General features: G+C 42.4%; 1 protein-coding gene across 1 annotated transcript in view; it reads left to right on the top strand.

Moving 5' to 3' along the window:
* Nucleotides 1-12,814, top strand: part of LOC120949792 (connectin-like) — an 86,906-nt gene that overhangs the window by 63,067 nt on the left and 11,025 nt on the right. The window contains exon 3 of the mRNA XM_040367305.2: nucleotides 1,510-1,644. The gene's annotated coding sequence lies outside the window, so the exon portion shown is untranslated. The remainder of the gene's footprint in view (nucleotides 1-1,509; nucleotides 1,645-12,814) is intronic.

The following is a 12,814-nucleotide window of genomic DNA, read 5'->3' as shown; positions in this document are numbered from 1 at the left end:
GTCTATTGTTGTTTGAGGTACTCGAATTTACAAAACATGGATTGAATCATTCCTATATTAATTATTTACAACCTATTTCTATGATGATATCTATTTGCTATTTGCTCAGCTGCCTAATGATTTCGTTCATTTCCGTTATGTAAATTTCAGTATTTTTCTGAATAGAAAACAATTTCATCATCAACTCCAGTAATGTATCTGCTATAAACAGATTTAATGCTTGCCCAGAAATGTCCTATGAAATTTGTGTTTAATTAGTTCCGTTCTGTTGTAACTACAAAGGTATTAAAATGAGCTTATGCCTCAAAAGTGCATACTTTCAGGCGCATGATACATTGAAACACATACCACCGGCTGCGAGGATATGCAATATTCTCCCTACCCGCACCGTCAAACCCTTGCGATTGTCACACATTTAATTTTACGTCAGAATGAAGCTCCCCTCCATGGACGGGATTACGAGTACCACGAGCTGAAACGTATCTTTCGTCGAAATGAGAATTAAATCTAATGGAACGGATTAGCGAATCGGGTGAGAACATACAACCATCCGGGATGGAGCCACGGACACAAAAAAAAAACGACACATAGAACCAGTAATCACGCAATGCAGCAGCGTACCATTCACGTACCACACTCTTTGCGCTTGAAAGGAAACAAAGAAAGTACGGTGCAATATTCACCAGCGCTCCCGCACACGTCCGGAGGATTTATGCTTTGTTCAAGTGGGCACATTCTTTCGGTTGCGCTCGGTACCCAAAAAGCTGGCTGCCGCCGTTGCTGTGGTATGTGAAACCATGCAATCCAAAACGGAGTGTGCTCTCAGACAAAGAAAAAAGTCGATGAATTCTACGAGCTTTTCGGCATTTGGGCCGTTCGCCGCCTTTCCCTTTGCCGCTCGATTGCACACGCCTTTTCCCGTTTCTAATGTACGGAACGACGAGTATGAGTATATATGTGTGTGTGTTTGTGTGCTCGGTACTGATAGTCCCCAGCACCGCCGTCGCCATCATCGCCGTCTAAGACAATGAGTCAAAATCTGCACATCAACTTGCCTTGTGTGCAGACACGTGCGTTCCAATGGTGCGAGTGAGCCATGCATCGTTAAGCCCCGAGATCGACAAAGTCGTCGCAAGAAAAGACATCCTCTCGCCCGTCCTCCGCCCGTCTCCGCGTGTGCGAACGCCCTCGCCCATGGCAACGCCCGGCCGGTGCGTCGCTGGAGGGAGATAATGAATGGGCTCACGCTGGAATGGAGAGAATTAAAACATTACTCTTCCGGATGCAGTAATCCCCGAGAGCGGGCACCAGCAAACCCCGTTCCGCCGCGTTGGCTTGCATTCGTTCCGGTGTCGGGTGGCACTCAATTTCACTGCATAAACTCCCATCCCAGCACTGCTCACGCTTTCAAGACACTTTCTTTGTTGCTCGACCGGGCGGCTCCGTGTCGTCAGTGTGCTTACCGATCGGACTAACGCTTTCTTTTACCCCTTACCTGGCTCATTTCAGACATGTTAATTAACGCCAGCAAATCGGCAGAATCAATTACACGCTGAGCTTGCGAGACCGTTCGTTGTACGGTGTAGAAAGTTGCTGCTGCACAAGCGAGGAACAAAAAGAAAGAGAGAAAACAACACACCAAAGGTAAGTGACAGGCGCACAATGTTGCGAGGGTAGTATTAGGTTTTGAAAATTCCAATAATTTACCATCCCATTGAGCGAGAGACGTATCAATTCGTTTAAGTTTGCCGGCAAGAATGTATTTATTTTAGTTTAATGCATGGCAAAGCTTTACTATGCTGAACGAGGAGGTCACTCTGGTGTTTGGAATTTGCCCTATTCAAATTGTGTCACGTTTTGTGCTATCAAAGTATACATTTAGGCGTTTTTAAAGCAGCCCGGTATGCTTCTCAATACACGTAAAACACAACACATTTTCTACTTAACACTGATTACCTTTTAAAATACTTTGTATTCAAACAATATAAATTTATTATAAAAGGAAGTTAAACGGAACGATCTGTTCCACAAGTCAACTCAAGCCTGAATAAAGTGCATCACTTCGTATCCTCATCTAAAATCGCTCATAGCTGAAGCGTTATCTTTTCTGCGCGTCCTTCAAGCTCAGCTCCCTTCGCCATCCACCGATCGAATAAAGCATAACAAATCTGAATTAAATCTCCATCATCATAATGCCCGGTCTGTATCTGATGGTATCGCGATTACACGCTCGCGCTCTGCCCCAACCGTTCCCCCCTGCCCTCGGAAACGCTGGATCGCAGTCTGGGGGTCGGGCAATCAATTATGATTGATAAAAATGTCTTGTAACCGTCCATCTCATTTTGCACTCCCACCGCCTCCGGCCCACGCACGCACCGCTATGTCACCCCCCCCCCCCCCCCCCTCTCTGTATCGCTATCGCCGGTCTGTGGGTCGTTCATGCATCCGAAAGGACGGAAAATTATTGAAATTCAATAAAGCGATCAAAGCGTGACGGGTGGGTAGGAAATGGTACCGCCCCGGTAGAATGCTTGAGAGAAAATATAAACCCTCACCCGGCAAGCCACGGTTGAGCAGGACGGGCCCGGATCGTTTCTGGGCTGAAAGTAGAAAGAACATTACAAGAATTGCCTCCACTCTCGGCAGCCGCAAGATTCTATCGATCTATCCGAGCGAGAATGCTGCTACAGTAGCCACTCGCGACTCGCTGGAGCGGCAGGCAAAATCATAACCCCGAGGAAAGGTGCCTCGCTTCAAACGAAACATAATAGAATTACTCGCTAGCGGAACGAAGTCAACCTAGCGGCGGCCAAGGAGGCGGAAGCGATAAATTTCGGCACAAAAGTAGTCGATATCGCTTCCTACGCCTGTTTTGCAGGCGGGAGTGACGGTCTCCCAAAGGGACAGCCCCCATCTTCCCGAGCCGGGTTGAGGTGAATCAATTGGAAAGTTTTTGATGCAGAGAATCGCGACCACCCGTCAACGAGAGCCATCCCACCACTACGAGAGCAATTTCCGGTGTCCTCTGTTTCGCAAGCGCATCCCTACCCTGCCCACTGCTTCGCTTCAACATTATAATCTGGGCCGCACCCAAGCTCGCTGGAATGATATTTATGGAAAATGGTTATTGAGTCCGGTCCTGTCGTGGTGCGCGAAGCGTCGGCTCTTAATGCTTTCCGCCCGTTTCCATCTCGCCACCGCGACGGTACGACAGTACGACGGTGAATGTGCCTCAGGTGAGCAACGCAATCATAATCGCGCGAAAGTTTGTGGCGCGGTAGTGCGGGCCTACGGGGCACGGGCGAGGCGGGCCCACATTTTTCGGTCGGCAATTATTGTCTATGTTTGGCTAAGTTCCAGCACCTCCGACCGGTATCGTTCCCGGTGGGGCAACATTTTTAGCACAAATTGTCCTGCGGGACTGCGCGTGGATGGGATGGATGAGCATGCGGAGAAGCCATCATGCCATAAAAGCGTTCGCTGCCGCCCCTGCCCCTGCCCGCTGACCCTTCCGGCAGAGCAGAGTCTAAGCTAGCCACAAAAGTACCATAGCGCACCGGACGAAAGGCAATAAAATGAACGACTCACGGCGGCCATTAGTTTATGCGCTTTAGTGAAGCACACTGGCACATAGCGCTGCAATAAAGCGAGGAATGAATTGGAGAAAAAGAGAGAAGGAGAGGGAGAGGGAGAGAGAGAGTGGTTGGGAGAGAGCTTCCACGCTAACACAGTGCTTTCTGCTTACTTTTAGCTTTTCCTGTACACAAAGCGCAAATGCGATGGTGGGTCAAGCGGGAACGAGAAACGAAGAATGGCTCATCCTTTGAGGGCACAAAGGCACCAACGCGCTGACACTTCTGGTCGCACTGTAGTATTCTAAATGTATCTACGCTCGCTGATTGTGTGCCGCGTTCGAAATGGCGCTGAACGGTGGACAAAGTGAAAACGAAATGGAAACGGCATCACGCTGCTGCTTGCTAATGAATTAATACTCCGGAAAGGTTTAGATAAGCACGAAAGTACACGAGGGCCTCGTTTTAAAACGGTTAACACTTTACAAACGCATTACACTAATAATTTATAGTCAAAAATGTAGTTGTTCATGCTTTCATTAAAAGAGAAAAATATATATTAAATGATTTTTTGAATTGATAACCCCTGCAGATATGCAAAACCAATGGATGTACTACCAATGGATTGATGATTTTATTGATGCCATAACTTTGCCTACCTTTAGGCATTAGGCTCAACTTTGTTGAATCCCAATTTGAGCTTGAGTCACCTGAAAGTATGCAAACATTATTTCAAAATCATTTTAACAGTATCTGAACAACGCTTAGGCGCTTACAAGCGATTAAAAAGTACATATAGTTTTGCCAAACACTTCTTTCGTATACACGCGACACGTGTCAATCACAATTGCTGCCGAACGCATTTGAATTATTACATGCACACAAGTTATTCATTGCCTTCGCCGAAGTACACACCACCAAGTAACGTACAATTTTGTCGCCGGCATCAACAACCCACACCCAAGGGCCACACTCCTGCCCACGGCTGCATTCACGACATATTGGACAACCTATGAACCGCTGTCAAGTCGCAGCATGAAAAACATCCATTCCCACCCGGGGAGTCACCGGGTCATCGTTTATTACGATCAACTCTCCCCCCAAAGAGCGCCGGGCGCAAGAAATTACACTTTTCGGCTGCAGACATTTACAGGAGCGCACGTATTTTGGCACGGTTACTTGCACATCCACGGACGTGCGGGGCAGATCGTAAAAAAAAATCGCATCCCTTCCAAAATGGGACCGTTCCGGCGAGTGGATCGATGCCAAATTGCTTCGTAATTGTGTTTATGAAGTTTTGCAGGCGCAGCGCAGCGAACGCTCGCAAAGTGAAGTCATCATAAAAAAAGCATCGTTTTATCGGCGAAAGGAAAGTAATATGGCTTAGTGCCGAAAGTAGTCACATTTATTACCGCAGACGTTCGGTGCATTCTTTGTGTGGTGGAAAAGCAACCCCCTTAACAAGCGTTAAACCACTGTCCACTGGTAGGACAGTGCAATGCACAAGCTGGGCAAATGTGGATGCAAAGTTTGCTGCAAATCGTAGCGCCAAGCGTAATCGATATTTACTATTTTACAATCATTTCCCCCATGCAGCTTGTTTGCTTTGAGAAATAAATTCATTCCAACGACCAATGAATACCAATGGGAAGCACAGCGACTGCATAAATAAGACTGAACTAATTTCAATTCTAAATCGTTCCCATTATTGTACGGCGAAGCTTTACATCGTCGGCGCTCATCGTCTGCTGCGAAATTATAACAACATCAGCACCAATAATAATAATAATAACAATAAAACACTAATGATATGCCGCGCAGATTGATTTGCAACCATAATTTAATTAGTTTTCCACCTTCCTGCGTGTGATTAATTCAGTTCGTCTCGCCACCCCCTGACGACTGTTTGCGCGTTGGGGAGGGTAGTCTTCCAAGCGCAAACCGCAGTCAATGATGCTCCCCAGAGGTTTATCCTTATCAATCAACAATATCCATGTCGCTGCCGCTGCTCCATCCTTTTTTTGCGGCTCTTCCAGCGCGCACACACACACACAATCGCACCGTCCGCTGTTCGATTTCAAAAGCTTCACCAGAATGGCTTCATCAGGAAGAAAACAAAAGCAAGATGGGAAGGCAAAAAAACACACAACACAGCAAACAATCGACCGAAAACCGCATGCGGCAAATCGAACACTGGCTGGGCCCTCCGGGCTCGTACCCAGCGGAGGAAAAGCAGTAAAAGTCAAGACACCGGCCGTCAGACCGGCCGGAAATAAATCAATCCGAAATGGGCATGGGTCGGTCCGGCTCGGCCCCGGAGCTCTACCAGCAGACGGAAGATGGGCATCTCCGGCTCGATTGCTTCGCTCGTTCGTGTGCTTTCGTCGCCGACCTACGCTTTACCTTCCGTGCGTGCGGACACGCCAAAACGGAAGGAGCAATTTTATGCTCCATCATCGTTTGGCTGCTCATCTTACTAGCTGCTTTACCTTTTCTTGCAAAAATATTCATCACTCTAGCAGGCCAATCTATTCTGCCCAATTCGAGACCTGAAAATGATTTTGCAGAAGAAGGCAGGTTGAAAGATTCGAGCAGCCCAAGCAGCAGCCAACGCCGGCTCACAAGCCTTCTGCGGCGTCGGTGCGGTGCTAGCTCCATCAAATATTCCGATAATTCCTGGAAAAGACAGACGTAGCCCCGATGTTGGCCGGCGTTACGAGCTACCAGCATAACAAAGTAGACAAAGAGCTTCACGCGACGGGGATGGTGGCGGCTGGTGGGAAGGGATGTTTGTTTCCGACGCATCATCAACAACCCCGAAAGCGTTCGCCAACGCAATCCGGAAGCAGCAGAGTATTCCCGCGTCCGAACCAATGATAAATAAATGCTCACAAAGATGCGCACAACCGGCTCGTCCCGGGGAAAATCTCATCTCATCAATATGCCGTTTGCCGTACAGGAAAATTTCCGCCACCGCCGACGGAACGGTGCCAAACAAAGGTTTTTTTTTTCTTTTGGGCAAATTGGTGTTCCTTTTCCTAGGGTCCATTTTCGCCATTTTGTTCGCCATTGCCCCTGCCCAGACTCTGTTACATGCACACTTCTATCCGGTTGCTTTACATGCAAACGGAAGCGGAAGTGGCCGAAGGAAGCATCGGTTCCTCGGTTCTGCTGCACGTAATTGGAAGAGAATAAAGTGTAAACGAGCGCCAATATTTCAGCGAACGATCAAATTTCTCGCCGGGCGGTAGGATCGGGTAGGCGTCATTTAAATTTTATTACAATTTGATCTCCACCATTGTAATACAATTATTACCAATCTTTCCAGTGCCGTCACTTTGGCTGTTTTTGCTTTGGCGTTGGACGGGGTTGGTCATCTTACTCTGTTCATTCCGAGAAATTGATTCTTTCAAGGGATGATGGGAGATAATTTTTCTCTAGAAAATTTGAAGTTTATTTTACGCACGACGAAAGATTAGTTACTTACCTGTTTCAGACCACTTGAAATTCGAAATGATTACATTACTAATTTGTTTATCACTCTGTCAAACTGCATACTCATTGATCATACTAACGTTCCCATTAAAGCAATGCAAGTTCGGTTCTAGAGCTCGAGCAGTACAGACGTAGATGCAGAGTGCTCAGCAAAACAAAAAAAACTAAAGACAAGTGTGCGTTAAAAATACTAGCGTGTGGCAGACCGGCACCATGTCGGCAACGGGACAATCCAGCATCAAGTTGGACTTTTCTCATGTCCCAAACAAGCCAACAACTAATGAAGTGATTGACTTCATAACCGGGAAACTTGGAATTTCGATGATACAGGTGAACAGAATTCACCTCCGGACGTCGTCCGTTTCATGTCACGTAGACATCAAGGAGCAAAGTATTGCCTTGGACATCGTAGAAAAGAACGATGGCAAACACACTATTCAGTGTAAAGGTGTGGAATATCCCATACCAATTACTATGGACGATGGGTCAACGATCGTGAAGATTCACGACGCTTCAGCGCAAGTTACAAACACACACATAAAAAACCACATGCAGAGATACGGAGACGTTATCTGCGTTACCGAAGGTGTGTGGAGCGACGCCTTCGCATGTGCCGGTATTCCGAACGGATATCGCTACGTTAGGATGGTAATCAAGAAACAAATACCATCTTATATCCATATCAACGGTGAAACAACTCTCGCTACCCATAGAGGACAGCAGCACACATGTCGCAAATGCGATCATCCCGTACACCACGGAATGACCTGTTTGAGCAACAGAAAGCTCAACAGCCAAAAAACAAACCTAATGGATAGGCTAAAATCGTACGCAGACGTAACGACGAGTGGGATCCAACAGAAACAAAATACACTAAATACAACAACTACGACGAATACAATCCCAGTGGAACAACCACCACAACCTCAACCGGGGACATCGGGACTGAAATTTATACCAATAAAACAAACTGATGCAATGACGAACGATAACAGCACCGTCACAGAGACAGCGGTTAATTTGGAAACCAATAAGGGGTACAGGTCACGATCGCCTTCGGTGAAAAGACAAGCTGAAAAAAAACTGACTGACTTTATAACGGTAGAATCGAAACGATGGCGAACGAGGTATACGAAATCGGCTGAAGACAAAATTACAAAAGGTAGGAGACAATCTCGATAAATTATAATTACTAACACAGCTGAAAAAAAAACGATTCGACACATCGCAAAGTAAAAGATAATTTCGAAATGGCCAACACCACTACACATTCAAACATAACAGAATTCAAAAAATCCTATCGTATAGGAAGTATCAATATCTGCAATATATCTAACACAACCAAAACAGACGCTCTTATAGCCACAGTAAAAAAGCTAGATTTAGATATAATATGCATGCAAGAGGTCAATGATTCGTCATTGGAAATAATTCAAGGCTATGAATTAATAACAAACATAGATGAACGACAAAGAGGGACTGCAATAGCTTTGAAGCAAGACATTTCATTTACCCATGTAGAAAAAAGTTTAGACGGGAGAATTATATCCCTATGCTTTGGCAGAACAAAACTAATTAATATCTACGCACCATCTGGTAGCCAAAACAGAATACAAAGAGAACGTTTCTTTCAACAGTCGTTAGCATATCACTTAAGACATCCCGTTGAAAATATAATTATTGTAGGAGATTTCAACTGCATTATTGATAAAAAAGATGCACTTGGAACCTCGAACTATAGCCCAGCATTACGTAATGCAATTGATAATTTGAATTTAGTAGATACTTGGAATTTGTTAAAAAACGATCCAGAATTTACTTACATTACTTCAAACTCTGCTTCACGTATAGATAGGATCTATATATCACGTAATCTAAAAGAAAATCTCCGCTCGGTTGACATTCACAGCGTTTCGTTTAGCGATCACCGTGCTTATGTCATACGATTAGCACTGCCAAATAATAATCAACAAATAATAACAAGGCAAAAGCTATGGTCATATAGGAAATATATTACAACACAAGAAATTCAAAACGAATTCAAAGAAAACTGGATAAGATGGACCAGGCAAAAAAAACACTATGGAAACTGGTTAACATGGTGGATAAAATATGCAAAACCAAAAATCAAAAGTTTTTTCCTATGGAAAACTAAAATGCATTACAAAGAATATAATCAAACGCATGATAGGTTACAATCTAGATTAAATGAATCATATTCGAAGCTTGTAAATAATCCTGATGAAAAAATAACTATAAATCGTTTAAAAGCTGAAATGCTTACACTACAAAGGAAACTGACACAAAACTTTATCAAAGAAAACAATAACTACATTGCAGAAGAACCAATGTCTACTTTTCATCTATTTAAACGAAGGAAAAATCGTAATTTCATTAAAAAACTCCGTTTAAATAATCGAACATTAGAAAACGAAAAAGAGATACTCGACGCCATTCAGGAAAAATTCAAGCTACTCTTTTCAGGCAACGATAATTGTTTAAATTCAACTCCAATTATTCCCAGAAAAATACCTGAGGCATGTGAGCTCAATAATGATCTAACAAAAGAAATTGAAACTGTAGAAATATTTCATACCATTCGAACAGCAACTAAAAATCGTAGTCCAGGATTAGATGGTTTACCATATGAGTTCTATGAAACATTTTTTGATATTATTCATAAGGAACTTAATCTTATAATCAATGAAGCTCTTGATAATGATATTCCACCCGAATTTGTTGAAGGAATAATTGTTTTAATACCAAAAGATAATAATACCTTCGAAATCGAAAATTGGAGGCCTATAACACTGCTCAACGCAGATTATAAGATTTTTAGTCGAATTTTGAAATTCAGAATGAAAAATATCCTTGACACACACAATATCCTAACATCTTCTCAGAAATGTGGCAACGGAAAAAACAATATCTTTCAGGCACTTCTTTCGATTAAAGATAGAATTATGAACCTCAAGGAAAAGAAAATAGCAGGAAAACTCATCTCTTTTGACATGGAAAAGGCATTTGATCGAGTCGACCATACATATTTGTATAAAACCTTGACGGCAATTGGATTTAAAGAAAACTTTATAACGCTCATCAAAAAAATTTACTCAGTATCTACTTCAAGATTGTACATAAATGGATCCCTCCAAGAAAAACTTCATATAAAAAGATCGGTAAGGCAAGGAGACCCCATGGCAATGCATTTATTTACCTTGTATATACACCCGCTTCTATGCAAATTAGAAAACATATGCAACAGTCAGAATGATCTAGTCAACTGTTATGCAGATGACATTTCTATTATCACAACGGATCTTAATAAAATATTCAACATAAAAAAAGCATTCGAGGAATACGAAACTGAGTCAGGAGCAAAGCTTAACACAAACAAATCCCTGGCAATGGACATAGGAGTAGTCAATAATCAAAATAGAATCAACACAGAATGGATTGAAAACAGAGAAAAAATCAAAATCTTAGGGATTCTATTCACAAACTCATTTCGTTTGACGATGAAATTGAATTGGGAAGCGACAACACATAAGTTTGCTCAATTAGTAAGACAGCACAGAATGAGGGAGCTCAACATTCAGCAACGGGTTATACTAGCCAATACTTTCCTAACATCGAAATTGTGGTACATTGGATCAGTTATGACAATAAGCAAATACCATCTTGGGAGGCTTACATTCTATCTGGGAATATTCATATGGTCAAATGGAGGGCCAAGAGTAAAAATGCAACAACTTGCTCTAAACAAAGCCAAGGGAGGTCTTAACTTGCTAATACCAGAACTCAAACTTAAAACATTATTGATCAACCGACACCTAATTGAAAAACAACACATGCCATTTACAAAAAGCTTCTTGAATCAAATAGAAAATCCACCTAACATTAAAGATCTTCCATCATTCTATCCTTGTTTAGTGCCAATAAGAACTGAACTAGCCTATTTAAATGATAGATATAAAAATAATCCTTCAGCAAAAGAAATTTACAAAAAAGTTACGGATTCGCTTCCTCTACCACATATTCAATCTAAAACACCATCACTGCATTGGAACAAGATATGGCGTAATATTAATAATAACAAAATGAATTCAAAACAACGAAGCTACTATTATCTTTTGGTAAATGAAAAAATTATGACAGAAGAAATTAAATTTAAATTCGGAATGAAAACAAACCCGAACTGTGAGAAATGTGGAAATATCGAAGATCTCGAGCATAAGTTTAAAGATTGTAAAAATATTAAAAACATATGGATATTGTTTACACAAATAGTGAAGGACGAGTTGCATATAAAACCAAATTTTCATGAACTTATTAAACCAGATATGAATAATATAAAAAAAGAAAAAAGAGCTAAAATTATGTCATTATTTATCAATTATTTAATATTTATTTACAAAGAGAATTTCACCAATAGCATAGGCAAAAATCAATTGAAAAACATAATATGTTAAACAAGAATTATTATAGATTTAAGCTAGCGAATAAGAATTTTTTGTTATAAGTGTGAATAAACTGTTCTTTGTTTTATAAAAAAAAAAAAAAAAAATTGATCATACTAACGTTCCCATTAAAGCAATGCTTCAAGGAAGGAAACAGTGGAAGAATCCTTCGAATGCTTACCATACTTGTTCTATCGCTTTTAACATTCTTCCCAGTAAGACCGTTCCAGTTCCAGCGTTCCACGCAGTTCTTCCCGCCCTCAAACGCTGAAGCCTTTTCCATTTCCTGCGGAATAGTGCTGCACGCCACGCGCAGTACGTTCGCTGGCGCCGTTCGGTCTCGTGCCGGAAATTACTTTCATAATAAAGCTGTTCATTGGCTTTCTCTCCGTTTTGTGCGAGCATTTTCGGCACGACTGTTTTCCTCCGTGCCAAATACGCAAGCTGTTCCTTTTGCGGTTCGTTCCATCCCGTTCGTCCTTTCACACTTCACCGCTTGAACCCGGTACAGTTTTGCCGGGGGTGAACGTTTACGTTTTTTTTTTTTTGGTTTTTCTTTTGATAAACTGAAGAGGAAACTTTCTGGCACAGTCAATGTTTTGTCAACATTGATTTCTTATCGCTTGTTGCTCAATCGGCAAAATTTCTGATTTCGTCGGAATGTGAACTGCAAGCCAAGCATTGTCGTAGCACTTTATTTTCATTGCTGTTAGATGTTGGCGTTATGGACTACGAGATACTGTTGACCTGAATACTGCCACTGGAATGTTGATGCCATAGTTTAAAAGCTGTTTGCAGAAGAAGAACTGCTCCCGATGCACAAACAATCGACTAAAAGGTTCACAAGTAGGATAATTGGACGCTTCTAGATAATTAGTTTTGTGGCTTGCATATGTGTAGGTGTTTATATGAGAAAAAATGCTGTAATTACAGAAAAAACAACATTATAGTCAATTTATCAATGCTGGCTATTGCTGCACCTCGGATTTCGTTTGGTGACCTTTGCGATCCCGCTACTACGGTCCGAATAAACTACCCGAATCTGTATTACAAACCAATAACTTCAGCGTCTGTATAAGTATGAGAGCAGTTTCGAGTGGGCTTTGCAGTCCCTTAACGATAAACGTTGAACATTCTGAGCAATAATATTAAAACGGTGTAGGTGTTAAACTGTGAATCGTTCTCAAAACAACAATATAATCATTCTAATGAGACTTGCAACGCCCTCATTCTTCCCAGAAACCAATTGCACTCATTTCAACATGCACCAGCGCTTAGCAGCTCGGC

Source organism: Anopheles coluzzii, chromosome 2 (assembly GCF_943734685.1).
Source record: "Anopheles coluzzii chromosome 2, AcolN3, whole genome shotgun sequence".
Classification (NCBI taxonomy): domain Eukaryota; kingdom Metazoa; phylum Arthropoda; class Insecta; order Diptera; family Culicidae; genus Anopheles; species Anopheles coluzzii.
This window is presented reverse-complemented; position numbering and strand designations above follow the sequence as displayed.